Here is a 20,382-nt window from a genome sequence, read left to right as displayed (position 1 = left end):
CAAAAAGTGATTGTTTGTACACTGCGATGATACAGCATGCACATTGGAAACTCTATCATTCGAAAAAGCCGTTTGAAAATTAAAACTGAATGAAATACATGATTTAATGAAAAATAGTGAAAATGGGGGAGAGAAACTGATACATGAATGTTATTTAGATGTTTTGGTTAATAGATGTTATTTAAAAATATCCATGTTATTGAATCGGGTATCGGGTTCAAGGACTACTGAAGCACACTACTATTAACTTCAATCATGATATCATTCAATAAGACTGTTCAATTTTGATTTTCAGAAAAATTCTGCATAATATTCATATTAGAATTGAAAATTTAGATTTGACTAGATTGAAATTTTTTAAACATATACTGTATTACGCAAATTATCTTCAAGTTTTAAAACCCCTATTCAATCATGTAAGTATCAATAAGTTTTAAGTATCAATCATGTATTCAAAACTGGGATCTAAGTATTATGGAGATATTCAATGATTGGAAAATACTGATGTCTCTATCGTGAGCTCTGGCATTCTAGGAATGTTGTAACTGCATTCCTCTCTCCTGAATGGTTCGTTCTATAGAATACCAAGCAAGTTAGCAAGTTCAAAATCGATTGAAGCACATCTCGATTCCAGAATTATTATTATTATTATTATCAACATACATGTTTGTTATCAACAAGTACTGTGTAAATGTTTGTTAAGTACTGTGTAACATAGGGAAAAGTCCACCTCCACCACACACTAGACATGGGAATCTGTCACTTTACTCAACTGTACTAGTGAGGTCAACGTTATAATGGCAGTTGAGAAAGATAGGAGAACAAAGTTGCCGATCCTCTGTCTTGTCAATGCCTTCTATAGACGGTAGCTGATACAGGTTTTTTTGATGTAATATTAACTGTTCATTCTCGTTTAAAATAATCAATTATATATTATAAGGAAGGAACTATATTTTTCAATAATTTCATAATGAATTTTCATAATTAAGATGAAATAATATTATTTTGTTAAGGCTGTGCAAAGGATAAAAATAAACTTTCTACTGGTGATATTTTTCAAAGTTTTTCGATTTGTATACCATCAATCTATCAAAATTAAAAAGTTTTCTCAGGAAAATTTTGTTTTTCGATCAATACTTTTTGAGATAATGAGCGCCAAAAGTTTAAATTTTTGTGCCAGAACATTTCAATTTCGGTGAAAGATAAAACCATGAGATTTTAAGGATAGATTTTTCATGGTATTGTTGATCTAATAAAACAAAAATTTTCTGAGAAAGTTATTGAATTTACTAAAAATGAACAAAAATAACTTTTTTACGTTATTCAATTTACTAAAAATGACCAAAAATAACTTTTAGTTGAGTTATTTTTGGTAAATTGAATAACTTTTCAAAGATTTATATTTTCAGAAAAATTTTGTTCTATTAGATCAACAATACCATGAAGAATCAATCTATCCTTAAAATCTCATAGTTTTATCTTTCACCGAACTTGAATGTTCTAGCACAAAAATTTAAAATTTAGGCGCTCATATATCAAAAGTAATGATCGAAAAAAAAAATTTTTTTGACAAAACGTTTTTAATTTTGATAGCTTGATAGTATACAAATCGAAAAACTTTGAAAAATATCACCGGTAGAAAGTTTAATTTTAGCCTTTGCACAGCCTTAATTAATTATTAATCCTATATTGTTAAAAGACGATCTGACAACAGAGCAAAGCGAGGAAGAGATAGAGCTATCAGTTTTGTTGAATGATAGACAAGGATAGCAATGCCATTGTTAATCAAACACTGCCATTATAACGTGGACTTCACCATAGATGGAAATTCGATGAGAGCTACTATCAAAACATTATATATTCCTGTACCAATCAGGAATTTATATTATTATAAATTTTTATTATTATATTATCAACTTATTCATCTACTATTCAAAGTCGTGATTGAAAGTAGTTACTTCCCTGAAAGAAAAGTTCCACTTTTAAGTAGATGAATAAGTAGTTACTCCCTAGTTACTAAAAATTGGTAGGGGAAAAAATGAGAATTACTCAAATATTTCCAATTGCTTGATTATGCCAACATGAAAACACTTTTTGAATACTTGAGTAATTCTTCTTTTCAGAAGAAGCTGGGGACTTGAAGTAGCTGAATATGAAGATGAATAGAAAGAACCGAAAATGCGTAACTGGAAGAAGAGGGGGAAGAGGAATATTACAGCAAATGTGTCGCTTTCCACAAGATTACCCTCCTATCAATTCTCGCTTGAGGCACATCAGCGACCTCAATGCTATTTTCCATACAAGTTACCATCTCACACAACTTCTTGTAGAGTTCAATTTCATATTGACTCACAACTGAGGGCAACGTTACGCAAGCCAGCCAACTTCCTGAACATTCCACCCCACCCCAACTTGGAATATATTTCTAACATTACTTGTAAAACATTTTGCCAAAGTATCAAAGTTCTCATTCACCGTCAACATCGGAATGAGCCTCGGGCACCATGACACTTTTATGTTTCAGAACAGAATACTGCATAAGAGATTCATTCTCGTATTCTAATGAATAAAAATCTGGTGTGGCGCACTCACACAACTTTCCTCGCCGTTATGAAAATTGAACACCTGACGCTAGTGTACACGCGCATCTCAAGTCTACTATTCAAAGATCTGCCAGCTGGTGACAGGACAATAACGCTGGAGACACACGAAGTCTGCTATCTCTTCATAGTGAATGATTTTTAATAAAATCAGCAGTTGCCAACAGTTTGCATTATTGAATAAACACATTTTCTCGAATTTCGAGCTAATTTCCAATTTTAGGTGGAAATGTCACTGAGCATTAATTGTAGAGATTTTTATGCTCAATCTTTTTCACTTGAGATTTTTTGTTTAAATTGTATCTGAAGCCTGATAATTGGGAATCGTATGGTTTCGTATGTGGTTTCGTATGATGTATTTATACGGAAATGAATTGATTTAGTCGATACTAATTCACAAAAACAAATCATTAACTTGTAGAAAATATGAAAATAAAGAATAATGGTTATTAGAAAATTGCTTGGGAGAATTAGGCCGAAGCTGTCTCTGACTGTAGAATCATCAATATATTACTTCCTGCATGGAAGTTTCCTCCATTATCACTGACCAAACAAGGGTTTATTGATGATGACACAGGACATCAGATTGTTATAAATAACTAATCATAATTCAAAATTGTAACACACACCAGCGTCATATCGCCGGAAGGAATTAGATCGACTATCATGAAGTAGTGTTTCCCATCACATCCAAATTATTCACCGAGATATAGGCAGGAATCCGCTCGTACGGAAGCCAAAATCGATTTCAATGATGAACATTCTATAGTAATCAGTAATGATTACTTTTGTTCAATGCAATGGTTATGCTGCACATCCTGAAGCAACTTCTATTGCTGATTCATGCAATTTTCGAATGAGGCGTTGCCAGAAATGAGGTCATAGTGAGGGAAAGGAAGAGGATGAGATGGGTGGATCTCAATATTGAAGAGCAGCTCATACAAGGCCTCGCTAACACAGCTTGTTTTCACAAACTTCCCACACAGCCAATTTCGAAAATGTTGCTTACTTTTGCTAATTGGATGCGACAATCACTGGCCACGCGAAACATGCAAACGAAATTAGAACTAATTCTACATCCGAATTCTGAGTGCTAACTCAGTTAGAACAATTTTTGTATATTTTTTGTGTAGTTGAGAAGTTTATATTGTGGTAATTATTCATATTGAATGAAAAAGACTAAGAAATTGTCAAAAACCACAGATTTATTGATACTTAAGAGAGACCGGTTTTGGTTATTACACCATTGTCAATCTCTGATAAACTAAGTTTAAACCAGCCTTTTTCATTCAATTTTTGTATATGAGCTTTGAGTTTCCACATTCCAATAATGAGGGACTAAATAGAATTGTTCTATTGAACTTGAATTATTCTATAGTGAGGACGAAGTTACAATGCCAGTGGAGAGAAAAAAGCAGCGTAACCGATTCTCTGCCTTGCCACTGTCTTTTATAGAGAATAACTGATACCGGTATATCTGATATAATGTCAACGGTTAATTCTTGTTTAAAATAATCAATTAATATCAGGGGACCGAGCTTCGCTCTGGAGTGTAAAAGCATATACAATTTGTAACGAAAGACTGAATTTATAGTTCATATCTATTTATTCATTTTCTCAGTCGTACAATAATTTTTACAGTGTTATATGAGGAGGCACAACAGGCTTATACTCAAAACAGTCCCTTTTCAAATTTATACTAAAGTCCAAATCAAAATCTAGGTTATGCTGCTATCACTGACCAAAATAACAATTTATTCACACTTCAAAAAAACAAACACATCTATACATATATAAACATAAATTGCTCATTTAATAGTACAGGATATTCTATTCGTCAAGAGAATGTATTTCTCAATTATTAAATGATGAATTTTCGTTACTGGGTTTAATTTTTTTCCTAGTTACCTTGAAAAGTGGCCATTGCTGCACTGATTACAGAACGCAAAGAATCACTTTTCCGCTCTAGTGCGGGAAAATTTTTTTCTGCACTCCAGATTTGCAACATGGCAACGCAAAATAGTTAGTAGGTTATATGGAGCACCAGTGCAGTAAAATCAAAATGAAGTTGGTAACAGTGACTGTGGTATAGTGAGGTGCACGTTATAATAATAACGATGGACAACGATGACAGCGACAGCCACCACATTCAGCACTCAGCCGCCTTCATTCATTTACTACTACATTATTCAATTTTATTTATTAATAATAAAATTACACAGAAAAACATTTGATGGATTTCAGGGAATTTTACCCATAATTACCCACTTTTCATATTCAATGGTAACTGTAGGAAAAATTTAATGTGAAATAAGTACGCAAAGTTCCTCTGCTGCAATCAAGAAACCATTCCGCCCTCGTCTACGGCTCGGGCGTAGACGTTTCTTTCGGTGCAGCAAACTGTCACTTTGCGCAATAGTTGCACAAATAACTATTTATATAATTATATTTCTACATAGCTAGAAAAGATCTGTCAACGTTACGGAGCTGAAAAAGGACAGCGCTATCTGCTTTGTCGAATGATAGGCAAGGATAGCAACACCAATGTTAATCAAATACTGCCATTATAACGTGGACCTCACTAAAATGGGAATATTCAGGGCTGAGTGGGAAAAGGCCTACTAGAACTCATGATAATAATATCTGACAGTACCGGACACCTTCACTGATACTGATTTATGTGGAAATCCACCTTAAACATCAAGCAGGTTCGATGTACAATACTGTCAAATGTTGTTAATTAGCAACAACAAAAATTAGTTTACAGGATAACAATGGATAATTAAGGCATGTCTTGATATTTATGACACATGGAAATGGCCATGAGAGTGTTCAACTTCGACATGTGATGAACGATCGGCCATAAAAAGGATTGGAGCGTTCTGCTGTCTGTTTTGCCATTCGATTGACGCGAACAAGGGTCTAACAATGTCAGCACAGAGATAACATGTGCAAAGAGGCTCTCTACGAATAATGAGCGACTAAGCTGCTATAGTAAGTTCCAAGTTACTATTGGGGTCACCAATATAGGAATTTAATTTGATTTGATGATTCCCATGTTTAAATTGAATAAATGGAACTAAATGAATGATGAATTGATTTTAATGTTGAATGACAAAATTGAACTTTTGATAAATTAATATGAAAAAAAAACTGTTACAAGTGATAAACAAACTATGCTAGTTGAAAACATCACAGGTAGCGGTGGCAATCATATGATTCGCCACAGTTATAATGACAGTATTTGATTAATATTGGTGTTGCTATCATTGTCTATCATTCGATATAGACAGGGTTATCCTTATCTAGCTCTGCATCGTTGCCAGGTAGTTTCTCAACAATGTAGAAATATAATTAATTAACAAAATATTCATTCTCAATTTATTCCAGACAATGAATGCTCAAAAGAGGGTATAGAGGGAAAAGTTTGGAAAACATTTTTTGAATTTTTGACCCCAAAGTTCTATTTAGGGTAGTAAGGAGGTAAACATATCAAAAGTCCCTACCCCTACCCCCTGTGCTAAGGGGGTGGGGGTGGTTCAAAGGTACCATTTAATGGTTCCTCGCATATAACTCGACAACTATAACATGTTGTGATAAAATAATTTAAAAGGGTACTGAGATTTATATTAAAAGTAGCCTTAGAGAAAACTCGACAACTATGTATCTTACGGACATAACTGTTATATACAGAATTGAATACATAATTTCCTACAATATTCGTCTCACAACTTTTTCTATATCTCCTCTAGTTTTCGAGATATCCGCTCTTGAAGGTGTAAAATTTTTGAAAAACACTTTTTCCTCATTTTTTTATATTTTAGCTCTTATAACTTTCTAAAAATTGATGGAAAAAATCCATGCTGATTATAAGCTTATAGAGCATTGAATTATCTTCAATTTGATGTATTATTTCACGCATTCCCTACAACTGTTGCATCGGCTTTAGTGTTGAGTGTGAAATTTCCAGTTTTGCAACAATCTACCATTGACAAAGGAATTTGGAGGAAATGTTTTATGACTTTGCAGCTTTGTTGAGACTAGTTGGGAGGAGAAAATATCAAAAGTCCCCATTCCTAACTAACTCATGTCATCAATGGATAAATTCTGAAATAACTTTTCATTATTTATACCGGTACGAGTAAGTCTAACCTATACGGGTAGGCTAACTTAAGCATGGATGAAGTCTGGGATGGTTAGTTATCAACTTTTAAAATGTCATTTCAGGTATTTTAATTTGTGTTTCTCATAAGGTAATGTTTAAAAATTATTTAATTGTTTCAAAAATACATTTAAATCAATTATACGACTTGTGTACTCAAGTATTTTGATAGAATGAAGAAAAAAAATGGCGGCTGAGAATATGGTTTGTTCAGTTTTGTATAGTCACTGTCAAAAGTATATATAAAATATTCTGGCAAATAGACAACATTGCAAAGCGAGAGAGAGATAGTGCTATCTGTTTTGTTGTATGATAGAAAAGGACAGCAACAGTATTGTCAATCGTACACTGCCATTATAATGTGGACCTCACTATAGTGTTTCTATTGGTGTAGGAGCCCTTCCTGTGCTGACGTCACACGAATGCACTATGGCTTTGTTTACAGAGGTAGTGTGTCAGCACACAGATAACATGTGCCAAGAGGTTCTCTAGGAGTAATGAGCGACTGGGTTACTAGAGTGCGCCATGTAGAAAGTCCCCAGTGAACGAGTAACGGCCAATTTGATATTCGAAACTGTTTGCTCGCTTTGTCTAATCGACGATCGGCTAATTTATTGCTGGGGCAAAAGTAGCCAAGCCAGCATGGGCGCTTCAATAATAGCGACAATTAGCAAATGACCCGACTACTGTAAAGGGCCTTGACTCATACACACACCTATAGTGAGGTCCACGTTATAATGGCAGTGGAGAAAGAACAGCGATACCGATTCTCTGCCTTGCCACTGCGTTCTATAGAGTATAGCCGATGCCGGTATATCTGATGGAATATTAACTGTTCATTCTTCTTTTAAATAATCAAGTATTTTTCATTCTTAAAGACTCGCTTCGCTCGCCATATCCGTCTAACCAGGGGGCTCCGTCCCCTGTACCCCCGACTGGATCGCCCAAAAATGAGATCAGCGGACTCGCTTCACTCGCCTGCATTTTTCATTTGAGCATGCTTCATTCTATCAGAAAGTCAAAGTACTGAGAAAACGTAGAAAAGCTGAGAAAAACGTTGGAAAAACGCTAATTTTGGGTGTATCTTTGGCGTTATTTCAAATTCCTTCCAACACAACATTATTACACACTAGCTGAGCTTCTGTACTAAATTTGAACAATTTCTGTTTATTTGTTCTCGATAAATCTGAGAATAAGCAAAAAAAATCGCTGGAAAAACGCTAATTTTGGGCGTATCTTAGGCGTTGTTTCAAATTCCTTCTAACACAAAATTATTACACCCTAGCTGAGATTCTGTACTAAATTTGAACATTTTCTGTCCATTTGTTATCGATAAAGCTGAGAAAACGCTAAAAACCGCTGGAAAACGCAGATTTTTGGCGTATCTTTGGAAATTTTTCCATATCCGTTCTGAATCCGTTGGCCTCTAAAGGGTCAACTGAACATACCTACCAAATTTGAACGTTTTTGGTCTGGTAGATTTTTAGTTCTGCGAGTGAGTGAGAGAGTCAGTCAGTCAGTGAGTGCCATTTCGCTTTTAAAATATAGATGATTGAATAATACTTTTCAATTTCACTTTCCATTACGAACTGTTTGTCAATAATCTCTTTTCAAATCTTGAAATCCTGGGATTACCAGGATACGCCTAATACTATCAACTAAGAAGGCGGTGGAAATGGAAACTTGACAACTATGCTGCTCTCCTATAGTGAGGTCCACGTTGAGCCGTGTTCACACTAAAAAAAATGTTCGACAAAAATTTTTGTTGTAACAGTTTGGGCAAATTTTATTATGTTTGACAAACAATGTTTGCCCGTGGTCATTGTGGACGCGTCACCAAACAAAACATTTGTAAGTGGGAAGAATAGGTTTTATGTTTTACAGCTGTCAACACTAAAAATGTTTGGAAAAACAGTAATTTTTGTTTGACAAACAATGATTGTCCAAACTTTTTAAAATGTTTGTCCCAGAGCACCTCAACAAACATGTTTGCCGAAAATTTGTTCAGTGTGAACACGGCTTTAGAATAGCAGTGGAGAAAGATAAGAGAACAGTGTTGCCGATTCCCTGGCACTGCCTTCTATTGAAGATAGCGGTATATCTCATGTAAAATATGTGTTCATTCTTGATAAAAATAATCAATTATATTTGATCCGTCAAGAAAATATATTTCTCAATGATTGTATAATAAACAGTTTATTGAAATAAACAGTTTATTGAAATAAACAGTTTATTATAATAAACAGTTCAATGCTCTGTGGCCTGTTGCAATTGCACAGTTGATAAAGGCTTTACTTTCAAAAATCAGAGATTCCCCACTAATTTACTGTTTGTGGAGTTCCCTGTATTGAATGTTAAGTAATTATTTATAAAAAATCTATTAAACTTCATTAAAAAAAATATCATCAATTTCAGCAATACAGCATGATTACCCTACTAGGAATAGATTAAATATAAATATTCAATTTCCCCGGCTTGGTAATTCTATCCAACTTTCAAATTCTTTTCACCTGGCCCACTGGCTTTACAGAAATGTTCCCCCAGAACTAACACCAAGTGAGCGTTGCACTGTCACTGTTTACAGACGGAGGACTGGTGTGTGGCTCCTTACCATCGGGACTGAAGCGGCGGACGCTCTACTTCTTTCGCCCTATATTTGAACAATTATATCTTCCGTTTTTTGTTCTCTTTTTTCCAAATTTTTCATTTTCTTTAAAGTTTTTTCTCGTTTGCTTTAAAGCTGAATGAACCCCTGATTGCTGTCGGATAGTTCTCAATAAAATGTTTTTATTCTTTTATCAAAATTAACCCAAAGTTTCACTTGAAGTATATATATATTTTTTATTTGTTAAATTTTACGTATTATATCTTTTCAATTACCTACCGTATATAATTAATTTATTTTCTCCATATTGTTAGATGTGATACATAATTATTATAAAATGAATATTGTTTGCTTTATGCGACTCCTCCCTGCACACGGACCTGTCATCCAAGCGGGGAGCCTATTCATATGTATTTATATTATGTAATTTCATTGTATTTTAAATGAATAAAAAAATTTGATTTGATATAAGATCAAATATTTTGTCACAGATGGAATTTAATAGAGAATGCATTCTGCAGTAGCAGAGGTCTTCGGGGTGATTTGCAGCATTTATTTGGGATTTTCGTTAAATAATAATTAAATATTTTGTCAATTGATTATGTTTCTACAGTGTTAAACGATCTGGCAACATTGCGGAGCTAGAAAAGGATAGCGCTATCTACTTTGTCAAGTAATTGACAAGGATAGCAGCACCAATGTAAATCAAATACTGCCATTATAACGTGGACCTCACTATAGCAGATGACCCTAATGCAGTAAAGTGCTTGACTCCTCTCTCTCTCTCTCTGTCTCACACACACTAACACCTACACCAGTCACAGGCCAGTTCATTCAATGAATAATTAAGACGGCAGCCAACAGTTCACAACTTCACTACTGGCCATCACGCTTTGTCCACGCATCCCTCACAAATTATGATCACAACACTCTGAAACATTTAAAGCTTCGTACAGACTAGTGCGCCAGGAGCACGCGTTTTTCACTTTTCATCAGCTGATGTTATGCTTAATAAATCTGCATCTTCGGCTAGGCGCACACCAGTTAGTCAAGACAAGACAAGGTATGATCAGACACGTTCAGTCATAATACTTCACATAGTTGCTTATGGAGACAAGTCTAATTGCAATGAATAATCTGTGTGAGTTGCGTCATAAGCAACAATGTGAAGTATTGTGACTAAACGTGTCTCATCATGTCTTGTCTTGTCTTGACTAACCGGTGTGCGCCTAGCCTTAGGGTGGACACACACCAGTTGGTCAATACAAGAGTAGTCATGATTAGTCACAATTCTTCACATAGTTGCTTATGAAGACATGTCTAATTGCAATGACTAATCGGTGTGTGTTGCGTCATAAGCAACTATGTTAAGTATTGTGACTAATCTTGACTAGTCTTGTCTTGACTAACTGGTGTGTGCCTACCCTAAGGCTAGGCGCACACCGGTTAGTCAAGACAAGACATGATCAGACACGTTTCGTCACAATACTTCACATAGTTGTTTGTGACGCAACTCACATAGGCAACTATGTGAAGTATTGTGACTAATCGTGACGACCCACCCTAGTCTTAGGATGGGCACACACCAGTTAGTCAAGACAAGACATGATCAGACACGTTCAGTCACAATACTTCACATTGTTGCTTATGAAAACATGTCTAATTGCAATGATTAATCAGTGTGAGTTGCGTTATAAGCAACAATGTGAAGTATTGTGACTAATCGTGACTACTCTTGTATTGACCAACTGGTGTGTGTCCACCCTAAGGCTAGGCGCACACCGGTTAGTCAAGACAAGACAAGACATGATGAGACACGTTTAGTCACAATACTTCACATTGTTGCTTATGTGAGTTGCGTCACAAGCAACAATGTGAAGTATTGTGACTAAACGTGTCTGATCATACCTTGTCTTGTCTTGACTAACTGGTGTGTGCCCATCCTAAGACTAGGGTGGGTCGTCACGATTAGTCACAATACTTTACATAGTTGCCTATGTGAGTTGCGTCACAAACAACTATGTGAAGTATTGTGACGAAACGTGTCTGATCATGTATTGTCTTGACTAACCGGTGTGCGCCTAGCCTTAGGGTGGGCACACACCAGTTAGTAAAGAAAAGACTAGTCACGATTAGTCACAATACTTCACATAGTTGCTAGACAAGACAAGATGTACTAGCAAGCTATACTTCACAAGACAAGACTAATCACGTTTAGTCACAATACCTCACATAGTTGCTTATGAAGACATGTCTAATTGCAATGACTAATCGGTGTGAGTTGCGTCACAAGCATCTATGTGAAGTATTGTGACTAAACATGTCTGATCATGTCTTGTCTTGTCTTGACTAACTGGTGTGCGCCTAGTTCAACTTTTTCTTTACAAATACAGATATAATCAGCTGCGTAAAGACTTGGGCGCCACGAACAAGCGCATTCCACTTTTTATCAGCTGATTATATCTGTATTTCTACAGAAACAGTAAGGTACAGATAAAATAAGTATAGAATCAGGTGACGAAAAACAAAATACACGTGTTCGTGGCGCTCAAGTCTGTACGCAGCTCAAGGTGGATTCACACACAACTGTGACAGTGAATAGTGAAAATAAAGTTCCTACTAGTTCTAATTAAACTAATCCCATTCAGCAAGGCTCAGCGTGTATGAATAGTTTGATTAGAACTATCCTGGATTGATATAATATTGGACTAATCCCACTCAGCAATGCCCAGCGAGTATGAATACTTAAATTAGATTAAATACATTAGAATTATCCTGAATTGATATTGTATTCGGAACAAATACAAATAAAATTCACATATTGTCATTTAAAAGCTGCAGCCTAACCTCTCTCACATTTCCTTTTACCTTTAAAACAGAGCCTAATTAAACATTCTTATTTGCAACGGTGTCAGACTAAACATGATTCCGATTTCGATTAAATTTTCTTCCTGATGACTCTTGACAGAGTATAGGAAATCGTCAAGAAGGGCGATAAACGGCTCGAAACTCCCTGTGTATCAGCCGACAACGTAAACACGATGCTGTGAGAATGTTGGGCACAACGTCCCACTTGTTTCAGTTTGTCTGGAATAGGCACTAGCAGATCTGAAATCTCGCTGAACTGAGGCATTGCTCATTGAAAATGCAGCACTGCAGTCGCTTCGCCTCATTATTGAATGATGACATACAAAGCTTTCGTGTTGCCATGAAAAATGCACCACTATTGACAAAAGGGTTCGTCAAATTATTGTGGAGACAGATTATTATAGTGCTCAAAGCAGCAATGCCAAATGATATAGGTGTACTATGTTATACTGACACTAAGATTTATTGAAACACTGTAATACTATGACCTATAATTTCTTCTGTTGCTATAATTAAAATAAGGTACAGATCGTTCAGTTGAAACAACTTGACTTGATGTTTATCACTACATAAATTTCGTCATGTTTCTTAGAAATTTTCCAAATGAATTATTAGTCGTCTATAATCATTAGTTGAACAAATGAATAATCATCAGTTCGGTCATCAGAAAATTCGAATCTTTTACGTTAGTATTGAATGAAAAAGACTAAGAAATTGTCAAAAACCACAGATTTATGGATACTTAGAAAGACCGGTTACGGTTATCACACCATTGTCAATCTCTGATAGACTTTCTGAGTATCAATAAATCTGTGGTTTTTGACAATTTCTTAGTCTTTTTCATTCAATATGAATAATTACCACAATATCAACTTCTCAACTACACAAAAAGTATTATGTTAGTTTTCAAATTACTACAGGACCATAAGATCCTGGGGTTATCCAAAATCGAAATGCAAAATTCAACAGTAATCAGTGTTGTAGTTTTGGCGCGATAATAAGTCACACAAACAGAAAATCAACTAGGTTTTTACTGAGAGAATGAGCCTTCAGATTTATATTACAGATTTTCAATTTACAAACCAATTACAGATTAGAAACCAGTTGAATACATTTCAATGCGAGTAGGAAGCAGCCCTGTATCTAGGAAACAATTTGGTTCATATGAACTATGAGGACAAATAATTACATTTCTACATTCAGCTATCAAATGACCACACATGAATTATTCTCTTTCTAACTGCCTTCAGCCTTAATACACAATATAGTGAGGTCCACGTTATAATGGCAGTGGATAAAGATAGGAGAATAGCGATGTCGATTCTCTGCATTAATTAATTATATTTCTACACTGTCAAAAACATAATTGGCATCGTTGTGGACCTAGAAAAGGATAGTACCACTGGCTTTGTCGAATGATAGACGAGGATAGCAAAACCAAAGTTGAACAAATACTGTCATTATAACGTGGACCTCACTATAGTAGTTACCCAAACACTACTAAAATTCCCAACACATCCCTTTAATTACTAAAATCGTAATTTCGTCTGATAATTTCGAATTATACATTATCAAATGGACTACAACAGGCACAGAACTATGGCTATATCATTCAGAGTATATCAACTGATAGAGTAACAGTTCCGGATTTAAACGAATGACTGGCTCATCTATCACCATTTAAACCGAGATTATGCACAATATGGGCCATAATGACGGAATCTAGTGTCGATTCTATCGATCTAGATTCCTAGATTCTACAATCTACTATCGATTTATAAATGTTTAATAATTAAAGGTGATGGTTTCTCGATCCATTACGAGCTACAATGATTGTATCAACACACATTTTAATGTATTTTACAAGACTTACAGTCAATAATTTAAAGTAAATAAGCAAATTCGTTTACTTCGTGACTGGAGTAGCCTACTTTCGAGCGGCAAGCGTTCATTTTCAACAGTTGACTGTTTAAAATCATTATTGAAAATGAACGCTTGACGTTCAAAAGTAGGCTACTCCAGTCAAGAAGAGAACAAATTTGCTTATTTAGTTAAAATAATTAACTGCTCGTGGTGTAAAATATATGAAAAATGTGTGTTTAATAATTATTAAAAAAATGTATTGACTTCAAAACTAGGCAAATCACCGAGTATTCTGGAGATAGTGGAATGGGATATACTGATAAGGCTAATTGGGAATATTATGCTTTGTTGTGAATAGGTGTTTTCATTTGTTGTTACATGACAACTGAGAAACCTATTTTTCATGAGTTCATGAATGAGTTAAATTCAATATTATTGTGACCCACAATCAGGAGAATGGATTCACCAAATCTATGGAGACAAAGCAATGGGATACCTATCTGATAGTGGAATAGGATATACTGATGAAGGGAGTTAGGAATATTATGTTTTCTTGAGCATTGTTGTAATTAGGTATTCTCTATTTTATTGTTACATGGCAACTGAGAAAGATATTTTCCCTGAGTTTATAAATTACTTCAATTCACAATTATTGTGACCAGCAATCAGGTGATTGGACTCAGCAAATCTATGAATATAGTGCAAATGGGATACCTATCTGATAGTGGAATAGGATATACTGATAAGAGGAGTTAAGGGGAATTGTGAATATTGTGAATTTTGTAATTGGGTCTTTTTTATTTTATTGTTAAATGGCAACTGAGAAACCTATTTTCCGTGCGTTTATGTGTCGATTGAATTGAGTATAATAGTGACCCAGATGGGACTCACCAAATCATGGACAACAAGTTGGTCGACTAGGGTGGTGGAGCTTGGTTGAGGCGACAGTTTAGACGTGGGGCTTTTCACGGCAATGTCATCGATCTTGGACGACCATTCTAGGGCGGCTGGTGCGAATCGTAAGGCGGCAAAACGGCAACATTTCGGCACAAAGTTGAGTTGAACGGAGGCCGCGTGACGTGACGTGACGTGACGGCTCGGCAGTCGGATGCACAATGGCCGACACCGACGCCACACAAGATGGCAGCCGCCGAGCGGGAAAACGCAAATTTCCCACCGGCGCCCGAAATTTCCCTACAAGGCCAAGGAACACCCCCACCCTCACTACGACGATAATAAATAAGATATTCCACCGGCGAAGCGTCTGTCAGCGAAGTGGAAAAATAATCACGACTTATTCTGGCCGTGTGCGTCCGCTACGCCCGCCGACTCCCCAAGTGCTCGTTATTGTTGGAAATCTGATAAGGTACAACACTACGTCTGCAATTTCCTCAGCACTAGTACTGTACTTCAGTGGATACAACAATAACCATTAGTTGAATTTTGAACACCACTCGACTTGTCTACAGCGGCGATTTGCAGCTTCCAAAATCAGCACACGCACTCGAACATATAATGGCTTATATTATTAATGGCTCAACGTAACAAGAGTTTACTAGAGATAAAAATCATTCTTGTCTCAACTATACTTCGATAATGTGATTAGATTAGATTAGATGTCTTTATTTATGTATGTTACAATAGATAGAGATGACAATGTGATAGATGATAAGGTGTTCATGACTAAGTTATGACTATTCAGATGTTTATCCCAAAAACTTTAAAAAATTTCCCTGCACATCTTGTTGCAGTTATCATTATGTCATAGGAGATTCAAAGCTGACAATAAGACTACTAAAAATAAGCTAATATTACACAAACTGCTTTTTAATGCAAGACTAGTTACACAAACATCGATTTTTTCTGTCCTTATAAATTCTATTAGAATGAACATAGCTTGTCAAACATGTGTTTGACAAGTTCCATTCAATCAGATGAAATTTATAAGAACGACAAAAAAACGTACACTGTCCAAAAATCGATGTGTATGTAACTGGCTTAATAAGTAAATGATTTATTGAAAATCAGATGGATATAAAGTTGGGAAGCTTAACCACTTGCTATCAGTGAATCAAGATATCAACACTGTAAGTTAACACAGATTATTTTCTATTACCCTACCTCACTATCTTGATATTATTCTTGATATTATTCTTGATATTATTCTAATCATCAACGGTTTCTTTAATAAAATAGTTAATTTCCATTATTTATCCTAAGTTCATCTTTTTAACCATATTTGGACTATTATTATCAAAATTATGGAGAGAAACAGTTTTGGGTTTATCCTGTTGATTCTTTACCAATCATCAATTTGTTATTGTGATTGTGAAATTAAATAAATGAATGAATCTTGATATCATTCTAACTTAAAGGTTGTTGATGACTTAATTTCCAATTTATTATTTATAGTTGGTGGAGATTCAATAGACTACAACATCTGGGTCTTTGTTTACCAGGTTATTTTGGAACATCAATTCCATCGCAATATAGAGTTTTATTGGAAATAGGAGACGATTTTGACAGGTTGTCATCAGTCTTGATACAACTGAAGACGATTCAAATAGGTTGTTATCAATCATGAAACGATCTCGAATATCGTTTGAAAAATAATATCTCTCGGGGAAAAGTTGACTCTTTGATTTCGATAGAGCAGGAAATATCAAACTGCGCAAAATACAGTTCACTGCGAGACACTCCTTGAAGCTAGCGGAAATGATGAGTTTCACTTTCCAATTTGAGATCATTCCTCCCTTGAAGAGATTCTCTGTATATGGAATTCTCAAATATCAAGCTGTGATTCCAAGGCAATATTTCCTCTGAAAATGTTTGGAAAATCCTGCAAAACGCAGAGAACGAAAATAGATGGGCAGAGGAGAATTATTCGCAGATTCTCAAACATCGAGCTCTAATTCTAAGACAATATTTCCTCTGAAAATGTTTGGAAAATCCTGCAAAACGCAGAGAACGAAAATAGATGGGCAGAGGGGAAAATCTAGATTTTTGTAAATGTTCAATCCATATCAGATAAGATGGTTGGAAGATGACCACCCTTTCCCTCTCATAATAAATAATATCCTGCCATTCTCGTTTCATGAAACCACAAATATCATTTTTCGTAGTTGGCATTTCTGTCTAAGGGTTGACATTCTGGTGAAATGAAATTCTGTTTCGTCTGTGACAAAATGGAGACCTCTCCATTCGCATTTGCAGTGAACTGAAGCTGCAGACGACATGTCACTTCCACTCGACCGACCCGTTCTACTCGCTTCACCCGCCACATTTCCAGCCTCCATATTTGTCACTCCACAATCTCGAAAAATATATTTGTAGTCGATGATTTCGACTTCCATTTGCATACATATTGAGGTTTGATATTCTGCTATCATCTATCAGATCAATCATATCAGAAGCGTTATTCCAATAGTTATCAAGCCAAGAGAATGAGGAAAAGTTCGAAATATTCTACAAAAGACTTATTGCAATCATGAATATATTTATAATATTACTGATCTAATGGTTACTTACTCTAATGGTTTTCACTCAAATAGAAGAGCATACTGTGCGATCAGACTTACCTGGAAATGAGAAAATATTTGAATTAATCAAATGGCACGTAAAAAAAATTCAATTGGTACGAAAATAACATGATAGCTTGACAAGAAGGTGAGATTTTAGGTGTACTCCCATATGCGGATAAGCTCTTTGAACTTTGCATATGCATATTATTTTCAGTCTGAATTTGCTCTGTCTGTGTGTATCTATGAGTTATTTTGTAATTTGTATGACTGACAATAAATAATTATTTATATTTTTTATTAGATCTCTTAAGACATTCTTCTGAACATATGAGCTCAAGTAGGGTGATCTCAACTAACGTTGGCAGACACCGTTGATTACCCCACCCCGTTGGTTAGACGTCTAGATTAGATTTGAGAGTTATTCAAAATCTGAGTTGTTCAAAGATAAACTAGTACAAAGGAATACTAAGATAACATTCTCAAAAATAGTTTTTCTGGGGCATATTCAAGTCGAATACAAGTGGTTCAGGAATGTACCCTATTCTAGTCTTCAAGTTCTGGAGAATCGATATATTTTCAGGATGAAACTAAGAAAACTCAAAGAATCAAAAGGTCAAAGAGTATTTTCTCAGGTTTTAAAAATGTTGAAGAGTGAATCCGCGTCTTGGTTTTTCAGAACATTTTAGATTCCAAATGAGTGTCTCAATATACATACATTCAGGACCTTTTTGAGATATGACCTCCGCAAATCAATCCTTTACACAATGATATTTGAATTTCACCGTCTACTAACTAGCCTTCAAAGTAAACAATGAAATGGGGTGAGAATGAATTCTAGAGCTGGTGGAAGAAAATTCAAATTTTATTAAAAGTATCCAATTATAACAGCCAAGATAAATTTTTAATGATGCAATATAACCACACAACAGTGTGTTCATTAAAACTTTCTAAATTGTTGCCGTCAAGAAAAACCAAGCTTTTGTCAAGAACAGAGAGCGGTTCGCCATTCATTTGTCTACTGCGTTCATTGCTATTTGAAGTATTCATTTTCCGGACAGCTCATTCTGTCGTCTTGGTTTGAAAAGACTTGACAACATTGTGCAGCAAAAGCTCTGCAGATACTTCTTCTGCTTTTCGAACAGGGAGGAATATTTAATCAAGAAAGTTCGGTTCAGCTCTTGCCATCTAGAACAATCATTCCTCAGTCGCCCACGACTACATGCCTATTGTTCGAGTATTTCAAATAGCTCCAACAGAACATACTACAATCAAAATGAGAAAAACATCAATTATAGTTTTAATAATTGAGAATGGATGCATTCAAGTTAGGTCAGGTTACTTACTCTGAACTTTCTAGTTGACTAAACATGTTAAATCATTCAAACGTTTCACATTTTCAATTAAATTGGAAATTTGTAATCGAATTTATTTTTCAAGCCGATAGAATTGATAAAATAAGAGCTAGATCATTATCAAGAGCGTTTTATCAAGCGTTTTTTCCAGGACTTTTTTCAGACGCCAACCCAATCAGCCAGTCGAAGAGCTTTCTGCACTGCCGACTCTAAAAACGCCGTCTGAAAACGCCTGGAAAACACTCAATACGGTCTGGCCCTAATGCTAGCAGGAAATTTATATTTTTTTCTAGTCGATAGAATGAATTGAAGTATTCTAGCAGACATTATTATCTTTGATAATCAACTTTTCTCATAGAGGACTGTGTAATCTCATAAGATTTGAATCTGCTGATAAAGTAGTGGTTATTGATAATTGATCGGCATAGATGAAATTATTCTACAATAAAAAATATGAAATGAATACTCAATTCATTATTGATCCTAAATAATTAAGATTCTAGCCAGACTAAACACTAAGTCATCAGATCATTACAGTTCTTATAAGCAGTTGACTAATCATCAGCATCAGAAGCAGCAGTAAAATAACAGATTTGTGGATCTTCATGCTTAGCTGTTCTAACTGGAAAATTCAGCACAAATTGAGAGTGGTCTTTACTCAGAAGACTTGAACAAATCTCTAATCCGCACTCAAATTCTAAATCTAAGATTACGGGACTGATCTTCGAGAGAGTAATGAAAAGAGCTGTAGCAGTTAGTAAGAAAGGGTGACACAGAAAAGAGTCAGCTTCAATGATCTCAAGCAACAGTGAACTGCCAAACGGTTTTGTTACTTTTTTCATTAGCGCTGAACTTTAATATACCTTAATTAAGCTAAGTGTTCGTCGAAGAGGAATTCTTTTGTCGGAGACAAACTCTCGGCCAGAATTCAAGGCTTTCTCGACGCCAAACTAACTCTAATATCGAACCTGAATTCCGACATACTCTATCAAGACTTTCTTGAAGAGACAGAACTAAGGATACTGAAATTTACAAAACTTTTATCCTATATCTGGTACAATATTTTAGAAGATACGTGACACGACGTGACCCCAAGTTTGCCCGATGACTTAATATAACACGAGCATATCACAATAGCCACATTGAAACGAAACCAGCACGTATGATCATTTTAATATGATAGTAATTCATCTTGACAGGCTCGGATCACGTCATGTCACGTCTCAATATGCAACTGACCTGATCACGTTGAAATGGTCACCTTAAAGGCTGTGCAAAGGCTAAAAATAGACTTTCTACTCGCGATATTTTTCAAAGTTTTTAGATTTGTATATCATCAAGCTATTGAAATGAAAAAGTTTTCTCAGATACCTTTTTTCCGATCATTACTTTTTGAGATATGAGCGCCAAA

The 20,382-nt window shown here is 35.3% G+C and overlaps 1 protein-coding gene across 12 annotated transcripts in view; it reads right to left on the bottom strand.

Annotated features, from left to right (window-relative positions):
* The window catches only part of LOC111045441 (multiple PDZ domain protein), a 587,845-nt gene that overhangs the window by 519,347 nt on the left and 48,116 nt on the right, over window positions 1–20,382 (bottom strand). The window contains exon 1 of one of the 12 annotated variants that reach the window (XM_039420681.1): window positions 14,990–15,212. The exons of the other annotated variants lie outside the window; for them this stretch is intronic. The gene's annotated coding sequence lies outside the window, so the exon portion shown is untranslated. Of the gene's footprint in view, window positions 1–14,989; window positions 15,213–20,382 lie in introns of those variants that run through there. 12 annotated transcript variants of the gene reach the window in all.

Source organism: Nilaparvata lugens, chromosome 2 (genome assembly GCF_014356525.2).
Source record: "Nilaparvata lugens isolate BPH chromosome 2, ASM1435652v1, whole genome shotgun sequence".
Lineage (NCBI taxonomy): Eukaryota > Metazoa > Arthropoda > Insecta > Hemiptera > Delphacidae > Nilaparvata > Nilaparvata lugens.
This window is presented reverse-complemented; position numbering and strand designations above follow the sequence as displayed.